Source organism: Mya arenaria, chromosome 2, assembly GCF_026914265.1.
Source record: "Mya arenaria isolate MELC-2E11 chromosome 2, ASM2691426v1".
Taxonomy (NCBI): Eukaryota; Metazoa; Mollusca; class Bivalvia; order Myida; family Myidae; genus Mya; species Mya arenaria.
In genome coordinates this window covers 468,591-483,551 of record NC_069123.1, presented here as the reverse complement: position 1 = coordinate 483,551, position 14,961 = coordinate 468,591, and the positions used below count along the sequence as shown (strand labels likewise).

At 35.2% G+C, this 14,961-nt stretch overlaps 1 long non-coding RNA gene across 2 annotated transcripts; it reads right to left on the bottom strand.

Annotated features, from left to right (window-relative positions):
* Positions 1 to 379: 379 nt before the first annotated feature.
* On the bottom strand, positions 380 to 8,795 carry LOC128225093 (uncharacterized). Of its 2 annotated transcripts, XR_008259602.1 has the most exons (8): positions 8,665 to 8,795; positions 7,972 to 8,082; positions 6,556 to 6,664; positions 6,118 to 6,208; positions 5,704 to 5,742; positions 5,246 to 5,400; positions 2,829 to 3,038; positions 380 to 649 (listed from the first exon to the last, which is right to left on the bottom strand). It is a non-coding gene; the product is annotated as an uncharacterized LOC128225093 (long non-coding RNA). The 2 variants fall into 2 exon arrangements; XR_008259601.1 differs by lacking the exon at positions 5,246 to 5,400.
* Between the last annotated feature and the right edge of the window lie 6,166 nt (positions 8,796 to 14,961).

Sequence of the window (14,961 nt, the reverse complement as noted above, 5' to 3'; positions counted from 1 at the left end):
TTGACAAAGTGAAATACTTATTATCTCTTTTGTGTAAATACGACTAAAATAGACTTAAAACTCATATTTGAATTTTTTAAAAATTCAATACATTAATTTTAAAAGTCTTGAAAGGTATGAAGTCTATATTGTGTTACATGGGTTTTCATGAGAGACCATGTGGCCTAGTTTTTGAGCCAAATTTTATCAAGACAATCATTCTCAGACTCCCTTTAACAGGTAGTGTTCTAACAACAACCCAGCTACAACAATATAGTTCACCCTGAGCACAAGCAGATAAAACATACGCATTGATTCGGTGTGAATGTTTTGAACAACTACCCCACTTAATGATGTATCAATGGCCTGTCATATGGATTGGTCCAAGCACTATATCTCCCAGCGTTTCATTTTATTCAACATAACAATCATTACGAAATACATTGTATAAACACTGCTTGTGGTTGATGTTCAAAGCAGGTTGATGCTCAAAGCAGGTTAATGTTCAAAGCAGGTGGATGCTCTAAGCATGTTGATGCTCAAAGCAAGTTGATGCTCAAAACAGGTGGATGTTCATAGCAGGTTGATGCTCAAAGCAGGTAGATGCTCAATGCAGGTGGATGCTCAATGCAGGTGGGAGACAGTCAACAGCAAGGACGGCACGCCAAATCTGAACATAAATTAAAATGTGATTATGGCATTATTTTTTTGGTAATTTTCATATCAGATATAACTAGAGATTGCTATTTTGTCTCCCCCATTGTGTGGTCGTAGGTGAGAAATAATCAATGATGGACATGAAATTTGTACTTTTGGAGTGGAGACAAACAAACATAGGGGTCAATTACTAGTCATGACCAACCTGCATACAAAGTATGAAGTTCCTGGGTCCAAGTATGAAGTTTCTGGGTCCAAGCTTTCATTAGTAATTGAGCCGAAAGAAGTGTGACGTACGGACTGGTGACCAACAAATTGTTTTTTACCTGAAGGTCACTTTGACCTTGACCTACTGACCTCAAAATCAATAGGGGTCATCTAATAATCAAGACCAACTAGCAAACCAAGTATGAAGTTCCTGGGCCAAAGTTGCATTTAGTAAATCAGCAGAAACTGTTATTTTACCTCAAGGTCACCTTGACCTTTGACCTGAAAATCAATAGGGGTCATCTACTAGTCATGATCAACTGGCATACCAAGTATGAAGTTCCTGGCTGTAAGCGTTCTTTAGTTATTGAGTGGAAACCGTTTCTTCACATCAAGGTCACAGTGACCTTGACCTTTGACCTACTAATCTCAAAATCAATAGGAGTCATCTACTAGTCATGACCGACTAGCATACCAAGTATGAAGTTTCTGGGTACAAGCATTCTTTAGTTATTGAGCAGAAACCATTTTTAAGCTAAAGGTCACTGCCAACATCGTTATTTACCTGAAGGTGACCTTGACATTTTGAGTGAGAAATCTTTCTCTATTTACTTAATAAGGCATCTATGGAAAATATTAATTACTGTTAACAATTAAGATTGTAACTGTGTATTTAATAGCTGAAAACACAAAAATATTAAATGATTGGTGAGTGCTAAAAGATTTATTGTGATCTACTATCATCTCATAAGGTAGAAATAGCATGTTTTCTGCAACTTTCTTTCAAATTAAACTGGGTATCCTTTATAAGAACCATTGTTTTAGATACTTATTCATACTTTTTGGTATATAAAACTATTCTATTAATTGTTGAAAATCTTACTTGGGAGTAAGAGTGCATCTTTAAAACATCAAGTTTATAAAGCAGTCCGATTGTAAATGATAATTTAACCAAAAAAAACACTGCGAGGAAACCAAGTTTTCAATGACAAAATAACTTTAGCCTTCATTGTGAGAATCAGTTTCAACCGTTTTTCTATTTTTAGTAAAAGTGACCTTGACTTTGACCCCAGGAGCCATTAACGCAATCCAATGAAAGGTCTCAATAAACTCTTCCTACATATTGAGTTTAGTCATGATATGTCAAGCCTAACTAAATTTATTCGGGTTCAACTGTTTTTCCATTTTCAGTAACAGTGACCTAGATCTTTACGCAAGGTGCCCAAAAGAAAACTGTATGAACGGTTTCAATGAACTCTTCCAAATACCAAGTTTAGTCAAGATATGTCAAACCTAGGTTAAGTTATTCAGTTTCAACCGCTTCATTTTCTAGTGACAGTGACCTTGACCTTGAACCCAGGGGCAGCAAACGCAATCCTATGAAAGGTCTTCATAAACTCTTCCTAAATAGCAAGTTTAGTCAAAATATGTCAACCCTATCTAAAGTTATTCAGTTTCAACCATATTTTTAGTAACAGTGACCTTGGGGCCTAAAACACAATCCCATGAAAGATATCCTTAATATCCTATATACAAAGTCTGGTCAAGATATGTCAACCCTAACTAAAGTTATTTAGTTTCATAGATGAGTTTGACACTGCTCGCCCACATAGCAAGTAAGCAACAACCAATTTCACTGAAAACAAGTACATGTGCATGTTTTAGACTTCAAAGCAAAGGTACCATAACTGAGAAATTATAAAATTTTCATAAGGAGATTTAGATTTTAATCAATGACAAAGATTTCTAAGGGACTTATACTCTTAAAACTGTGATGGGATTTTTTTCTTTTCATTTCATGGTTATGATGGACTGAATATAATATTTTTGTCAAAAACAAATCAACAATATTTGTTAATTTTCCTTCCAATCTCTAAAAACAACAGTTAGAGAGGTTTTGAGAGGTAAAGTTTTTCCCTTTCTTTGAAATGGCACTGCTTTATTTTTCAAAGTCTCTCCACACATTTTTTAACACCACTGCTTACATAATGAATATCCAAGCTTTCAGTTCCACTCCTGTTATGTTGCTTGCCAGAGCTGGTACTGTGTAAAACCTCCATGTTAGAGGATGGGGGAAGTCTTCCTTGATGGTTGTGTTGTGGGAATTATCACGTGACCTTGTGAAGTTACTCTAAAATGACAGTGCTATCCTTGATCAACAGCACGGTTGACAGCTACATTCTTTATAGAAGAACCTGAAAAATATGACATAACGGTTATATCATGACTTTTAAAAGAAAACAAGAGCTGTCACAGTATATGACGAATGCCCCCGAATGTGACATTGACCTATGAACAAGGTCGGTACATGAAAAGTTAAAGATCAAACACTGACCTTTGATGTATGCATGTGGATCTTGTCTACGACACAGAATCTTTATATGCCAAACACATGTGCCAAGTTTTTGTTGTAAATCTGTCATATACATGACAAAATTACTGCCCGGCTATGACATCTATGTGCATATATGCAGCATTTCATAATAACATGTCGCCTTAATGTGCAAAAAAACTTAACCATGGGATTGATATTCCTGTATGCTTGACAACAATACAAAGTTGCTCTTGCAAATGTGACATTGCCTTTACATGTCAAATACATATGGCAAGTAATTTTAAATTGCCTCTGAACATAAAAATACCACCCATACTTGACAACCTACACTCTTATGTCCTTCTATTCAGCATTCCATTGTGAATAAACACCTAAGCGTATCTTTAACCTTAGAGGTAGGGACATGGGTCTTGCACGTGATACGTCGTCTTGGTATGTCAAACACATGTGGCAAGTTATTTTAAAATCTGTCCATACAAGAAAAAGTTATAGCCCGGACACAACAACCTATACTCTATGTCCTTATATGCAGCATTCTTTTGTGAATAAACACTAAGTGTGACCTTGACCCTAGAGGTAGGGACAGGGGTCTTGCACACAACATGTCGTCTTGGTATGTTGAACACATTTGGCAAGTTATTTTAAAATCTGTCCTTACAAGAGAAAGTTACAGCCCGGACACTAGTTATTGAGCCGGACACACTGATGGACAGACGGATGGTAAGATTTTAATATGCCCACTATTGGGGGTATAAAAATCTATGGTTATAATACACTTTTGTGAAAATTGTTAAAAAAATTCTGGTAAATTTATCTCAAGTTTATCACTTACCGGCGCGTAGCTGACTGTGGGCACATACACAGTTGCGTCATGAAATTTTGATAGGTCAAAGTTTTTGTCATACCAAAACCCCCAAATTTGAAATAAATTTAACTGAACAGGGGTATGGGGTGAAGGGGTTAATATGCTGTCAGGCATCGATCTGAGTAATCCCAAACTAGCTATAGCTACGCGCCTGCCTTAGTCAAGTAACATTTCGTAACTTAGTGCAATAACTCAATAACTGCACATAGAAATAGAAACAGATCTTGAGTTCTTGCACTAAGGTGACGATTAATGAATATATTCTTTATAATTTTCTTGCAAGCACACAATCTTCAAGCTAACAGACACGAATCATAGCTTATTTGTGCCAAATATCCAAATTTTAAACTAACACCAAATAAAAACCCAACTTTTCTTTGAACCCTAGACAAGCTTTACTGATCCTTTGACACTACCCGTGACTCTGTGCCGTCTCTGTTTTTTGGTCCAAATGTCAAATATGCTGATGTATAAATCCATTCATCCATTTTACTAGTATTAAAATATATATCCTATATCTTTTTACTGTTAGTGATCAACACATTATGAAAACTAGAGTTTTAGCCTTTATATAATACTGATAAATAGAAAAACATTATATAGCAAACACAATCTATTACCGACTTGCACACAATAAGGTTCAAATTATATTTCCAACAAGACGCCAATGCTGCAATGCCCCATTATGACAGGTTTTATATTTGACTATGCAATTTCAAAACCTAAGATTTCTTCTAGTGGCCCTAAGTTTTCTAACCAAAAAGACACATATTTATGACTTGTCTGATGATATATTCAACTTTCAAAATTCCTTAACTGCACTAAGAACTAACAGGTTTAAATTAACCACAAATGGTAGCCATTTCTTTGCTTCACTGTTTTATACTTCTTCCCAGCCCATGTACTGAACTTAGCTACCTCACATAATGCTATGACAGAGATCCCTGGTGCTGTGTTTGGAGATTCTTTAGGAGCATGGGGTTTTCTGTCTGAGAACCCTGATCTTAACTTTCACATGATAGTACCAACAAACAATACCACATACCCAGACAGCCCCTGTACTGACCTCAGTATTCATACAATTGGTGGAGAGCCCTGGTGCTTTGTTGAAGGAGCACATTGATGTCCTGTCTGTGAGGCAAAACAAAACCCATACACAACTACAGACTGAACCCAAAACCCTGGAGAGCCCCCATTCTGACCTTGGAGTGTCCACACAGATGATGTAGAGCCCACATGCTCTGTTGGAGGTTCTTCAGGAGCCAGTGGATGTCATGCATGTGTGCTCGGAACATGTGATCAAGTAGCGGCATACAGTTACTGTTTCGCAAGGAAAGTTCACAAACTGATGCCCATACTGTGAATATGAATGACTTGGATGAAAGTCAGACAGGAAGCATTGTCCATCAACTATGAACTGTTTCTGTTGGTGTCTGTTCACAGCAGGAAATGGATAATTTAAGATTAGCACTTTTTGTGACTGTACAATATTTCAGTCAGCAGCACTCTCACCTTCAGCAATTATAAAGAAGTTCTTATTTTCAGTGGCATTTCAAATGAGTTGAAACAAATAGATGGTGGATTTCTATTAATTCCACCAAGTATGATGGAGATTACAACCATTAAAATCATGATTCTCCACCAGGATTTAGTTGCCTACCTTGATGCAAGAGCCATGGTTTCCTCTGCCATCAAACGTCTGAAAAAAATGTCAAAGAAAGTAAAGTAATCAAAGAAGAACTCCATAAGTTTTTTGCTGACATAAACAGACAAGAATTTAGTTTCATTAGTTATTAGATTATAACCTAGGAGTAGGAGTCTGCATTTGTAAATATATAACCAATCTCTGATTGTTTCTTCACTGCATCAAAGCCATGGTTAAAACAGCCGTTTATACATGTAAATGGAGGAATTTTAGTGAGTGACTCCTATGAAGCCCTAACTTTTCTTCCACTTATCTGCCACAATCTTATTCACTGAAGCTGTTTAGTTTTTCTTTGGTTGGGGTCTATATTCTTCCGGAATATAACATACATAATTGCTCTAAGATGCAAGTACACAGGGAGAAACTCACTTGATAAGGAACTGTAGCTACTCATTGAACTTTGGCTCTCCCCCATTAGAGTCCTTCCACTCTCGCTTCAGAAACTCTTCCGTCGGGAGCACTGGGGTATGATGAACATTAAGTTGTAAGTAAATATCATAGATTGTAAGCAAATAGCATTCTCGCAAATTAATCATATACATCATGTAAAATCAAAACTTTTGTTAAGCAATAGTATACCAACTCCGAATTAGAAATGCACAATAATTGTGGGGGAACAAAGAACAAACATTCTGTGGAACAAAACAAATCTGCATGGAAATAAATATGTCTGCTTGGAAATCATTAAGCTGTCTTTCATATTTCTAATCTCTTACATTTTACCTTTAAGAGATCAACTTGAACAGAGGGAAATGTACATATATTTCAAGCTCAATGCTTGTTCTCGTCAAGTTTACAGTAGAGTACCTTGTCATCAGTTTTCTCCACAAGTGCTGTAAGCAGTTTCAGAAGGTTGACGGCAGTTTGCAGATCAGGGGCTGTGCTGGCAAAGGTGGCCACATACTGCATTGCCAACCTGCAAGGACAAAATTAAACTTAACAGATGTACAGAAAAAATGTTATGTATTCCATAGGATACACAAACTTCTTGCAAGTTTGGTAATGATTGGTGTATATGCATGTACTTGCGAAAGTTGGACGGTAGACAGTCAGTTTATGTCAATTCGAAGGCCATAACTCTAAAGGGACTGAGACTTTCTGGCTAGGTATTAAATTACGCAAATATATTTTGACAATATCAAACTTTGCTGAGATATCAAGACCAGAAACATGGCGTCTATGTTTGATGATTTTCTAAAGTAAAAGAGCAGACACTAGTAATTCACTATTTGTTTTTGTCATTTCAAGGTTATAACTTTAAAATGACTGGGACTTCCCGCCTAGGACACAAACTTGTTCAAGGTAGTTTGTCAATAATTAGTACACAAAATTTGGTGAAGTTTGGTGAACATTTGTCAAATTTATGAGAGCTGACACTGTCCCCAATTCTTTAAACGTTAAAAAATCAATTCAATAGCCATTACTTTAGGATAACTGAGACCTAAAATGGCTCGTTATATAAACTTGACTAAAATATTCTGCCAATAAACAGAGTGGCCAAGTTTGATGATATTTGTGTAAATTTGCCATCGTAAGCTAACGGACATTTTTGTGGACAAGCTGCCTAATACATCCTGTCATGAACGAAGGAACTTATGTTTTTATTTTGGGTTCTGTGACTTGCCAGGCAAGCAGAGCATTTGTATTTTACATGTGGCGGAGCTTTAATTTTCTTAAGGGAGTATATGTTTTTCATGTGTCTTGATTAATTAACCTTCCACAGAATTAACTATGGATGGAGCATTTGCACGAAATAATGACTTTTCAGGATTTATGACACTTGATGTTGTATAAATACCAACATATTTCAGCTATTAGTAGAGTTCTAAATTTGGATTATACATTCATGTGGATCATTACTTTTTAGAATATTGTCTTGATATTGCAAATTTATATAAATAATAAAATTAAAATGGCTGTTGCTGGTTGTGTGATTTATTTATTTGTCATAAACCAAACAAAAACATTAAATAAAAGTTCCAATGTGTTGATAAAAAGTTGTTCAGTCTAATTATCATATTAACTAGTTTCATCAAGGAATTATAATTAAAATCACCATACATCCTGTCATGTGTAATGAGTGTATAGGCGTAGAGAAAGCACAAAATTATCAGACAAGAGAAGAGACATACTAGATATCAGTCTTCAAATGCATTTCAACACCCTCCAAACCCATTTGGCCAGATAATTATCCACTCTCCTAAACATTACATCTAGACCTACTTGATGGCAGCGTTGAAGAACATCTTAGAGGGGCCTCCCAGTCTGATCCTCTTAACTAGCACTCCCAGGGCCTCTTTTAAGTCTTCGTTCTCCGTCAACTGAAAACCAGTCCTGAAATTTAAGGATTTTTTTTTATAAGAGTTGTATGCCTTTTAAATTCTTACTTTATTTAGCATTCCTAAACGTTATAATTGCATATATAGATATGTGTAGCTCAGTACTATGCACCAGTCAATTGTAACCACGCACCCCCCCCCCCAGGTCTGGGGAATAGCGGGGACTTTGATTTTCGGTCCAGCCAACCCCGGATAAAATCTCCGCCCTTCGGGAATGAACTGATGGTCAAATCCCCGCCAAATGCCCCCGCACCACAGGAGGCCTAGGTAAGGCAAATTCCCCGCTATATTTTGCGCGAAGACAAAACCACCGCATTCACCTGGCACTGCCGGGCCACCTGAAAGGTAAAAACACAGCCCATTTTCCTGGCTATCCCCGGTATACCCCCAGACCTGGGGGGGCCGTGGCTACAATTGACTGGTGCATTAGAGTGGCGGTTTCTTCACGAGGGTTGGTATACCTTATATGGGAATTCATTGGAAAAGTTGTCTCTCCTGCCTCATGCATATTCATTAAAACGAGATTTTGTCAGTCAATTGTCGAATGGTATGTATGAAGTGTAGCGGAAGAAAGTACCGTGGTTGCCAACGATGTGTCTGCAAAAGCAGCTTGAAAGAAGATCCGGTCAACAAGGCCTCCGGGCTCCAACCGCCTGGTCCATCTAGGACACCTTACAATAAATTAACAGATTAATTGTTTTATTTAAAGCTACTTTAATTAATTAAAGTAATATTTTATGCCAGTAATTAGTGTGAGTATACCACCTTAAGTCATAAATGCTATGTCGGAAGGCAACATTTTGCTTCGAATAATGACTAAAAACACAGATAACTTTTCTTTTTCTTCATCTTTTTAAATGAAACAAATGCTCATCTATGCCTACTTAAAAGCTGTGCCTTCATTTTATTACTGGAATTTGATTAGGTGATTAGTTTCCTAAAACACTTCTACAAACTTGTTTCCAAAACAATGATTTGACAGAGCCCAATCAGGTGGTGATGTTGTGAAAATGTTTGTCAAAATGTTTTAAGGAACGAAACTCTCAATTAAACTCTAGTAAAATACCAAAGGCGGGGCTATGTTTCATTTCTAATGGTGAATAAATAGTAAAGTCATCTTTGTTTAAAGTCTTCATTTGACACAAAATATTGCCTTCCAAGTTTCAATGCATTGTACACATCGATGCCAAGTTTATGTCATTATTCGACAATATTTTTTTTTTCCGCTATTTTATAATCTGTGAGACAGTCCCTTTAATGTTACATATTCTAGTCCAAACAGAGTTTGATCTCAATGGGAACCTGAATTTCTATTACCATTATATGTTTTCCACTGAAAAATTAAAAATATCTATATCGGTTCCAAGATTGCATTATGATAAGGAAACCGAAACCAAAATATTGAACCGGAAGAGAGAACTGAGGTCCGCATATATGCTTTAAAAAATAACAATACATGATTGAAAAAAAATATATATCTATAGAAAAATAAAATTTCAGTAGTTCGATCTTTAACAAATATCATATTGAATAATAACTTAAAAAAGCAAATAATGAAGACAAAAAGAGCGCGAGCCATGCAAGGTCACGGACGCTTATTCATTTCACGGACGTGTTAAGACCGGTTGTTTCGTTTCAAAAGTAAGCATACATTTTAACTTAAACCAATCAATATTATCTGAAGTAGGTATGATATTGACAGCTAATTATGTGTTTACAATGCTTATACAAATTGCTTACCAATATGCTCATAATATGACCTATTTCAATCTTCTGATCAATGACATTGAAACCTGAATTGACATGATTTTCGATTTTCTGTAACTTAAAAGTTTAAAGCATAAGAAACAATTTTCCACTTTTAAATCATGAAGTATTTTACCGGGTGCCAAATCTTTAATACATGATGGAAAAAGAACCTTTGAATTGTGTCTACTTCGATGCAGTTGTCCAAATAAGCACAAGCATGCAAGACCTGCACTAATTAAATGCTTTTGTTTGCTGAATTCCTGGATTTTATATAGCAGTAATTGGTAATTTTTCTGATGCCGAGCACATGATAAGAATCTGTGGTTGTTCATCTCCAAGTCTTATTGCATATTACTGACGTCGCAGCGTTATTACCTCATCATTTATGGTGAAATGCTGCTGTAACCTTTCCTTGTTTACATAATGTTGTTTACACTCCTGCCACCATTCTTTACCCTTTCAACGGTGTTGTTATACATTCATTTGCTGTTATTTTTGTCCAAATCATCATTATTTTAATAACGGTCATCATAAACTCCCCTTAAGGGCCTTCCACAGTGCAAAAGTGAGTGGGGAAGGTCAAAATTAAAAACTTTCAAAAGTTCATGTTTTATTTAGTTTTGAGGAATGTTCTATTTTGGGAATAAAACATACATTCTTGGTGACATGTTTCGGGGTATTAAGGAGTTTAACAAATTTTACAAAAGAAGCATTCACATTCTTTCTGAAAAGTCAACATTATTTATTTGTTTTTGTGTCAAAATGTCAGAAGATTTAATCGAATTCATGTTCTGATGTGGTATCCGCCAGATACTTTAATAAATTACATGTAATAATGACGAGGTATCCATTGGATTATTTGATAATACACAAGTAATCAGGACCTGGTATTCGCCAGATAATATAATTAATACATGTCATTCTGACGTGGATAATCCGCTGTATGTTTAAGATAAGGAACAGCTTTTATTTTCCAATACCACCAGCATAATTTTCGTTCAACGTAAAATCTGTTGTATATGCACAAATTTGAAATGTGGTCTGCACATAATAAAAAGCATCACTGTTCTAAAACTGGGAACAAATAAAGAAAACTTGGGACCTAGTGATGCAGAACTGATCTCTGTCATAAAAATTTCTAGTAATCCCTGTGATAAGTCTTGCAAACTTTGTTGATCCATTCAGAGGCTTGATATGCCTGGACTTTGTTGAACTGGTTTTAACTTCTATTTACTTTGAAGTGTTTAACACAAAATAATTAACAAACATTTACAGGTTATCTATTGGCAGTTATATGCCACCATACTTACATACAGGTCAGCTGTAAATGAATATAAGGTTTACTCTTCCTTATTTCAAAGACAAACTAGAATGCCATTATGTGACGAAACCAGTTTGTTAATATGGGCAATCAAAAATTATAGCCAATTAATTTATTTGATGAGTAAGGAAAACATAGCAGCCTAAAGTAATTTGGAACAAGCTAGCTCTTCACATAAGCTACCTACACACCAACTTTCATCACTATCCATCAATTCTTACTTAAGTTATTGGGTGGAAACCATTTTTCTATTTTGATTATTAAACAGTGACCTTGACCCCACCCCCTCAAAATCAATCCTATGCTAGCTCTCCACATAATTATAACTACAGTCGAAACTCGTTGGCTCGATATCTCATGGCTCGATATCCTCGTTGGCTCAAACCAGATTAAAAGGACCAATTTTTTTTACTCTTTGTTCATATAAAATTTGATTGGATGGCTCGATATCTTGAGGGTCGATATTTCTCCACGCTCGAAGTCATTTTCGCGATCCCAAGAAAGAATTTCACACTTTGTTATGTTTGCTTGGGTCGATTTCATTTTGGCGGGTTCAGTTAAGAATCTCACACCTTGATTTGTTTGCTAATTGCTTTATTTAGCACAAGGTGCTAATCAATTAAAATTGCTTGACTGGCATTGTAATTATTATCAAATTTAAATGGTTTAACAGTTTGAATAAACATGCCATCACTTTAAGTTCTGTCTCTAATTGTTATATATCTATATATTTCAATGCATTAAGATATAACTTATAAGTTATGTTTGTTTTACCCACTGTTTAAAATTGCTTGTTTGTTGTTTCACATAAATGTATTTTTATAATAAATAAAAATAAATCAAATGATATTTTCTAAGTATCGATTAAGTCATGTTACATAGATAGCGTAGCCAATAACAAATGAGGTAAACAATACTTTTTGTAACAAATAAAAAAATAACATTCTGTAAGCAATCTTGAGGCTCGAAGTATTTTGGCCGGTCCCTAAAATATCGAGCCATCAAGTTTCGACTGTACCTACTTTAATCGCTATTGATCACTTCTTTCTCAAATTATATTATTTTTTAAAACAATTTTTCTATTTTTATTAACAGTGATCTTGACCCCACCCAGCTTCAAAAGTAATCCCAAGCTATTTTTTTCCATGATTTTCCATCAATTTTAGCATAAGTTGTTGGACAGAAACCAATGTTTGACCCCTGTCCGCCTGTACACCCCCTTGCCAATGACATCCCCATCCTCAAAGCATGTTATTGTTAAAAACCTGGATAAAAAGTTGAAAACATACCCGGCTATATCCATTCCATTTAATCAAGCATTGGCAAAGAAATCAATGAGTCCTGTATAAATATATACATACATAAACCCAATAAATTTAATTTTCTGTCATTATATTATTTGCTATAGGTAATGAATAGGTATCAAAGGAGTCAAATTACAAAGACAAATAAAAGCTTTGTCCATGTAGACAAAGTCATGATTTTTTCACCACAGCAAATGTTAAAGGCCCATATTAAACTGCTTTATAGAAGTTATCAAATGTAAAACATTGTAAAAGAAGGAAGAAAAACATAATGTTTAGAAATAAAAATTGCATTCCAAAAAATTCAAAATTTTAAAAAAGAAATAAAAAGTTAAGATCCACAGCAGGATGATATTTGGCTTGCTACATGAAATGTCTATAACAGTTGACTATTGAGGTACCAATATAATATTTATGTAACCTGAGTATTAGACTACAACCTACATTCTCAGCCAATGAAATTGCAGATTTCATGACTGATGACTTGTAACCTGCTTTTAAGGCCTAAATGAATTTCACTTAAAACATATTTCTTATCCTTCAAGTCCTATTAATCCATTGATACAAGAAATCCATTAAATTTTAAAATCACATGTTTGTTACATTAATATTATTTCCTTTTGGACTTCAGGTTGATAAGATGGGTGCACTGTTTTCTGTCAACAGGATAGTTGTGAGGGTACAAGTTCTGAACACAGGTTGTATAGATATTTATAATAATGTTATGTTATAACGATATCACTCAACCAAAAAAATATGAAATAAACAACTGCCCATATAAATTATAAGGAGCACATACAAAATGTCCAGAAGAGTGCCTCTTCTTTAAAGCTGCACTCTCACAGATATACCAATTTTACATTTTGTTTATTTTTTGTCTTGGAAAGAGCAAATTTTTGCGTAAATATCTGCAAACTAATGATAAAAGATGGCTGACAAAAGATCAGATTGCAGTTTTTCATATTTCCATTCGAAAATTAATGTTTTATGGCTTAGTAACGGTTTAAGAAAAATGCATAAAACATCAATTTTTGAACTTAAATATAAAAATCTGCGATTTATTTTTTTGTCAGCAGTCTTATATCACTGGTTTCCATGGATCTTCGCAAAAATTTGCTTGTTCCAAGACAAAAATATAAAAAAAGTTGTCAAAACGGTAAATCTGTGAGAGTGCAGCTTTAAGAAGCAATGTTTCAATCCCTCAACTTTTTCTTCATCATTCTTTTACTCAACTTTATTTATACTCAACACATACTATCAAAATGAGTTCTAATAACTGACTCAAGATGAGTTGAATAATTAATTATTACATATAATGCAATGATATTGCAATTCCATACACACTGATACAATTATTCATCGATCATTTTGCAGGACTTCTCCAAAACAGACCCAGCACCACACGATGTGTTACTTCAAGTGAACCCGCTGGACATGCCACTGAACAAGGTGGGATAACCTGAGGGAAACACCCTCGCATTAATCTTTTATTCATTTTCAAAATTAAAATGATATTAATATTTGCCCACCCAATTCTGTGATGTCTTGTACAAAATAACAACATCAGCTTAACATTTCTCCCACCTCAGCTAAGTAGATCCAATAATTTAACCATGCTAGAAATTCTTATCTTGCCCACGGGCAAAGATAAAACAAGTACTCATATGGAACTCCTTTTTAATGGTCATCACATTGTAATTACCTCCCTTGTTAAAGACTATCATCTGTAGAATCATAGAAACCTTGTCTTGTGGCAATATTTAGAATGCTTATTAATCATTTCTTTGTGGTTTTTTTGGAAGGGCACCCTTAAAAGAATTCGCATTATGTTATTTTGGAAATTATTTTGAGACAGAATGTCAAATTTGCCTTCACGGTCAATGTGACCTTGACCTTTGGCCCAATGACCCCCAAATCAATAGGGGTCATATACTTGTCAGGCCCAACCTCCAAGTCAAGTTGGAGGGCCATGGGTGCAGGCATTGTCAAGTTGGCACTCGGACAACTTTTTATCATTCAAGGTCACTGTGACCTTGACCTTTGACCCAATGACACCCAAAACCTACAGGGGACATCTACTGGTCAGGCCCAGCTTCCATGTAGAGTCTAATGACCAAAGGTCTAGGCATTGTTCAGTTATCAATCAGACAAGCTTTAAAATCCTGCCAATTTTAATTATAAGGAACACAAACAAAATGTGCGAAAGAGTGTCTCAATGTCAATATTATTTTCTTTCCTTCAACTTTTCATCAATTTTATTTTCTAAACTTCATTTACGGTATACTCAACACAAACTATCAAAGAGAGTTCTCATAACTGACTCAATATGAGTTGAAAATATAATATAGAATTATTGTAAATAATGCAATGATATTGCAGTTCCATACACACTGATACAATTATTAATCGATTGTTTTGCAGGAGCTCCCCAAAACCTGCCCCAAAATGGACCATGGTTTACTTCAAGAGAACCTAATCCTGCTGGACAAAACATCCAAGA